At 48.2% G+C, this 6,197-nt stretch overlaps 1 long non-coding RNA gene across 1 annotated transcript; it reads left to right on the top strand.

Moving 5' to 3' along the window:
* The first annotated feature begins 4,825 nt into the window (after positions 1 to 4,825).
* Positions 4,826 to 5,141, top strand: LOC109705081. The gene is made up of 3 exons (XR_002214613.1): positions 4,826 to 4,842; positions 4,940 to 5,008; positions 5,123 to 5,141. It is a non-coding gene; the product is annotated as an uncharacterized LOC109705081 (long non-coding RNA).
* The last annotated feature ends 1,056 nt before the right edge of the window (positions 5,142 to 6,197 follow it).

Here is a 6,197-nt window from a genome sequence, read left to right as displayed (position 1 = left end):
TTCCAAATGAACTTGACTCCTTTGTGCGTGAGCCTCGTGAGGGGAGTAGACAGTTTAGCAAACCCCTCTACAAATCTCCGGTAGTAACCGGCCAATCCAAGGAAGCTCCGTATCTCCGTGACGCTCGTCGGTCTCGGCCAATCCTTGATTGCTTCAATCTTCTTAGGATCCACGGCTATACCCGATCCAGAAATCAAGTGTCCAAGGAAGGCTACCTCTCGCAGCCAAAATTCACTTTTCTTCAACTTGGCATAAAGCTCCTTTTCCCGAAGTATTTGGAGTACAATCCTCAAATGCTCCTCGTGATCCACATCGCTTCGGGAGTAGACCAAAATGTCGTCGATGAACACCACGACGAAACTGTCTAGATAAGGCTTAAAGACACGGTTCATCAGATCCATAAAAGCTGCCGGGGCATTAGTAAGCCCAAACGGCATAACTGTGAACTCGTAATGCCCATATCGTGTCCTAAAAGCCGTCTTTGGAACGTCCTCGGGCTTAATCTTTAACTGGTGGTATCCCGATTGTAAGTCTATCTTGGAATACACACACGATCCCTGAAGCTGATCAAACAAGTCGTCAATTCTTGGAAACGGATACTTGTTCTTGATCGTGACTTTGTTGAGTTCACGATAATCCACGCAAAGGCGAAGTGATCCGTCATTCTTCTTGACGAACAAAACTGGTGCTCCCCAAGGTGAAACGCTCGGGCGAGTGAAGCCTTTGTCCAACAAATCTTGCAGCTGTGCCCTCAGCTCCCTCAGGTCTGCCGGTGCCATCCTATAGGGTGCCTTTGAGATTGGGGTAGTCCCAGGGACGAGATCTACCACAAACTCAATCTCCCTATCAGGAGGCATACCCGGTAGCTCAGCTGGAAACACATCCTGAAACTCTCGCACTACCGGGATATCCTCGATCCTAGGGGTGTCATCCTTACCCCTCAGCACAACACTAGCCAAATAGGCTACGCAACCTCTACAAATCAGCTGCCTAGCTCGAGACGAGCTGATCGTCATCGCAAACAGTGAACTCCGGCATCCACAAAACACCACCTCGGTCTGTCCTGGTTCTCTAAAAGTAACCGTGCGATTCTTGCAATCAATCGTAGAATAATACTTGGTCAACCAATCCATGCCCAAGACCACGTCAAAATCCCCCAGCTTGCGCAGAGCTAGCAAATCTATAGGCATGATCCAATTTTCTACCCGAATAGGGCAACTGGGGCTATACTCTCTAATATCCAAAATATGGTCGGGTACAACAACATATCCCGTATGCAACAAAGAAACCAACGGGATGCCATGCAACTCGGCAAACAGCCGATCTATAAATGAATGCGATGTACCGGTATCGAATAAAGCACGAACTCTAATGCCATCAAGTAAAATGATACCTGCAACCACATCCTCGGCTGCTGCCGCCTCCTCGGTCTGAGTGGCGTACATGCGCCCACTCGGGGCCTGTCGAGATCCCTCGCTCTAGCGCTGGACGGGTGGCCGCCCAGGCTGGTACTGTGTCGACGGAGTCCCGTGGCTGACGGCTGGTAGAGCCGGTGCTGATGCAGTCGACGGTGCCGGTGAAGAACCTCTCGGGCACTCGGTACGGACGTGGCCCTCCTGGCCACACTGGAAACACCTGCCCGCCCGCTGTGGACACTGCGGTGGGTAATGGGGACCACTGCAGATCACACACGGGGAAGGCCGGCGCCGATCGGATCCTCCTCGCTGTGCTGCTGAGCCGCGTCCACGGTGCTGGCTCCTCGGATGCTTTGGCGGCCTCCTAGAGTGCGTCTGACTCGTACCATCAGCCGCAGGCCTCTTGGCCTTCCCTCTGTCCCTAGCTTCACGCTACTCCTGGACCTCTGTCGCGCCGCTCTTCACGATGAGCGCGCGATCCACAACCTCCCGGTAGGTTTGGAGGTTAGAGGATTGCACAAACCGGAAGATCGACGGTCGCAACCCTCGCTCGAAGATGCGGGCCTTGTCCTCGTCGTCCCGCACGACGAAGGGCACACAATGCAGAAGCCGAGAAAACTCCCTCTCGTACTCGGCTACAGTCCTGTTACCCTGGCGCAAGCTGCGCAAATCCTGCTCCATCTTCCTCTTGACGCTGGTCGGGAAGTATTGCGCCAGAAGAAGCTCCTTGAACCTCGTCCAAGTCATAGCTGCCAAGTCAGTGCTGGGGTACTCCTGGAAATCCAACCACCAGTGGTAGGCCTCGCCGTCCAAATGGTGAATGGCGAGCCAAACTCGATCCCTTTCCTCAACGAAGGTGTCACGGAAGAGCTTCTCCATATGCATCAACCACTTCTCTACGATCCAGTGGTCGACCTTCTCGCCGTCGAAGACTCGGGGACCGCACCTCCTGAACTCATTGAGGCGCTCCATCAGTCTATCTCGCTCCGCCCCCTCAACCAAAGTAGGGAATGCTGCTCCAACCGGGGGCCTCTGCACAGGTGGTGCCACCAAAACCTCCTCCTAGGGTGCGGCCGCAGGCGCCGCACGTGAAGAACTGGGTGCGGGGGACGGCGCTCTCGGTGCAACGTCCACAACTGGTGCTGGCGGGGTAGGGGCCTGAGTCTCCCTAGAAGCTGCCGCCTGCTGTAGGAGCTAGTCCTCCAGACGCTTCATCCGCGCCTCCTGTCGGCGCGCCGCCTCGGTCTGCTGTCGGGCCGCCTCCGCCTGCTGAGTGACCAAATCAGTAAGGGCCGCAAGCTGACCCCTTAACTCACGGACCTCGCTGGATCCGGAGGTAGCGGAGGTCTCGACCTCCTCGAAATTTGCCGCATTGTCCGCCCCGGTAGATTGGGAGCGAGTAATCGGCATCGTCACTACAACATCATAAAAGCGTAAGTTATAAGTACTCACGCTATCACATCCCCGCTCAAAAGACAAGCCCAAATCATGCGAAAGTAAAGAAGTGTTCTACACTACTAACTCACGATGTTACGTTGTCGGCCGCCAACGTAACGCTCCGCGAAGTTAGAAGTCGAACACTCCGATTTAACTCCACTTTCTAGAGTTAACCAAGATACCCAATCTAGATACGTTCGCTTACAAGTCAAATAGACCTCGTCTCTCACGAGCCTATTTCTTATAGTCCAACCGGCATAAGGTCTGCTAGGTCCCCTAAGACTCAACCCTAGGCTCTGATACCAAATTAATCTGTCATGCCCCGGGACCCAGCGGAAGCCCGCCCGGCGCGTGCCCAGACCCGCCATACGTCTAAAACATATAAGGCGTCTAAAAACAACAATAATAAAAGCAATAGTAAAAGACATCTAGGAGTATCAGAGCGTAACAAATATCTAAATGCTACAACAAGGGATAAGGATAAAACTGTAAATCCACTAAATAAAACATAAAATGATACAAGGAAATTCCAGATACAAGTGCTATAGGTAGATACATAGGTGGTCTCTATATAGGGATACAAAAACCTCTCACTCTCTCAACTACAAAAAGAAAGAGTAAACCACCTAGGCAAAGTACCGCTCCTCGCTAGCTAGCTAAGCGATCCCCTTGCCGCGATCCCGTGCCTCCGCCTGTGCCGAAGGCTCTGAAAAGTAAACCATAAAACGGGGGCGTGAGAACTATTAAAAATAGTTCCCAGTGGGCAATTACTGACTTCAGTGAATGCACCACAAGGCCCAAAGCTACAAAAGATGTCAGTGACTATAAATGTAGAAAAGCGAAAGGTAAGTAAAAATGTAACTTACTACAACATGATATCTCTACTTAGCATAAATAGCATTAGTATGAAGCAACTATGCATGAAGTAAAAGTCTCCAACTATCATAATGTTCACAATGCGAAATAGTAAAGTTCCGTTGTTTACTATTCTAGTCAATGTCCAAGTAATACTCTAAGTCATCATCTGTCCACCTGTCATAATGAATACCCAAGTCAAATCTGAAGAGACCCACCCGAAGGCTGTCTATGGCCCTGAGACCCACCCGTAGGCTGTCTGGCCGGTGCCGAGCCTAATGGCCACGTGGTAGTGTAATACACTGAATTTTTGCAAATTGCGAAATTCGAGTGTGAGGAATGATGTGTGGAACTATTCTACATGTTCTAATTGACGTGGACAAGTTTTTGAACAAGTTAGAGAGTGATTGGATGGGTAAAAGTGAGAAAGTGCATTGCTCTGGCAAAAATCAGGGTTTTCTGCTTGCTGTACCGGTACAGCCATCACCTTGTACCGGTACAGCATTGGCAGATTCGTGGCAGCAGGGCTGTTTTGGTAATTTGACACTTGATACCTATCTATTAGACCCCAGCTCGACCAGGGATGTTCAGATATGCATGTGTGAGCTCAGAGAAGTGCTCTTCCTTCTCTTTCTCTCTCTCTCTCTAGGGTTTCTCTCTCTCTACGAAGAAATCGTCGATTTTGTTCGTTTTCGTCGCCGCGCTTGTTCTTCGCTGTTGGCGAGCGTCGCAGCGCCCTTGTGGACGTGTGAGGTAGTGTTTTGGACGGGTTTTCGCAGCCCTGGACCAGCAGGTCACTGGTTGGAAGCTTGAGAAGGTAATTGGCTTACTTTTTTCGTTAGCGACGTTCTATTAGTCGCTTTGAGTATGGATTTCGAGTTTATGCTTCTAGCTGTATTCTTCTGAGGTTTCAGCAAGTATAAATGAGTTTTTTTAGCTGTGACTTAACCTCTTTAACTCTGGGATATGCTACTTTGAAGCTCGGTAGAGTTAAGTAGGTCATTTTGAAGCGATTTCGGCACCTTATGCGACTTGTTAATGCAGTTTTGTACGTTGACTTCGCAGCAGGTCTTCGAGCCTCGTTGAGTTGAACGTGTACTCGTTGAAGCTGGTTTGGAAGTTGTTCTACCCTAAGGTAAGTAAGAATTTCAGTTAGGAAGCTGAAATTGCAAGATTCCGACCATAATTGCTATTATATGATGAGTTTGATGTCGTTTCGGAATTGTTCGCAGCGAGAGGGTATTTCACCCTTGGACCACCTTCGTTTGGCCTTGGAGGGCCTTCTGGAAGCTTAACGTGAGGTATTGAACTAAGCCAAAACAGGGATTTAAGCTATTCCTATGTATTAAGTGCAATTGCGCCGAAATTGGACATTTCAATCGTGATTTGATACGATCTTTGTGCTTCGTGTTCAGCGAGATTGAGACCTAGTGGAGCTGATCCTTGAGACTTCTTGGACTGATTTGGAGCCTAATACTAGGTGGGTCGGACCTAACCAGAGCAAGTGAAGCTCCCCTATGTTCTATATGTATTATAGACGTGGTTTAATTATATACCTATGAGATTGTTAAAGGACTCGGAATTCGTCATCATGACGTTTATCATATGTGAAATGAGCGTTCATGCATAAAAGTACTCATGCATTAAAGTATTCTTGTTTAGTTCAGTAGAACAATCAGAAGATCAATTTATTATGTTTCTATGATATAGAGAACATATATATATACATGAAAGTATTTCTATTCATATTCAATACAGTTGAATGACTTATGAACAAGTGTAGGATGCACTTTAAAGTAGAGAACAATGACATTCTCCTGACTCTAACGTAGAGAACTTTGACATGCTCATGACTATGTTGATAGTGCCATACTAGTGGATACTAGCTTTTGTTACTATTTGTGTATTGACATTCCGATCAGAGGATCGAGGGTAAGAACTTTGCAAGTGAAAATATGAAAATTGAGACATGTGGATAATGAACTTTGCTTGCTTGCCATCGTGCTCATTCGCACACACACTTGTGAGGGTAGCTCCCTACAAGCTGGCACTCCGGAGTTGGCCTACGCGACAGTTGCTCGCCTGTGCGGGATTGGGTGCCGAAGTGGATTGCCGTGGGGAGTGTATACTACCACGGGGCCATTAGGCGCGGCGCAAGCTGGACTACTTTGAGTAGGTCCTAGTGAATGAAAATGAAAGTGGAAATGATAATGATAGTAATGAATGAGTATCAGTTGTAGTGTACAGTAGTACTTACACTTCTATGATTATGTTTATGTTCATGTTTATAGTAGTTTCGGTACTTCTATTATTCAGTTGATTCATTACTGCAGAAATCATGTTTACATGTTGAATACTTGCCTGTTACTGGTTAGCACTGCATATTTCTATATCATGCATTTATCGGTTTTACTTACTTTCAGTACATCATGAGCCTAGTGGTGTAATTCGCCGAGGCTGGCGGCTTACCCACTGGGAACTATTGTTAAT

Source organism: Ananas comosus, unplaced genomic scaffold (genome assembly GCF_001540865.1).
Source record: "Ananas comosus cultivar F153 unplaced genomic scaffold, ASM154086v1, whole genome shotgun sequence".
Taxonomy (NCBI): Eukaryota; Viridiplantae; Streptophyta; class Magnoliopsida; order Poales; family Bromeliaceae; genus Ananas; species Ananas comosus.
This window is presented reverse-complemented; position numbering and strand designations above follow the sequence as displayed.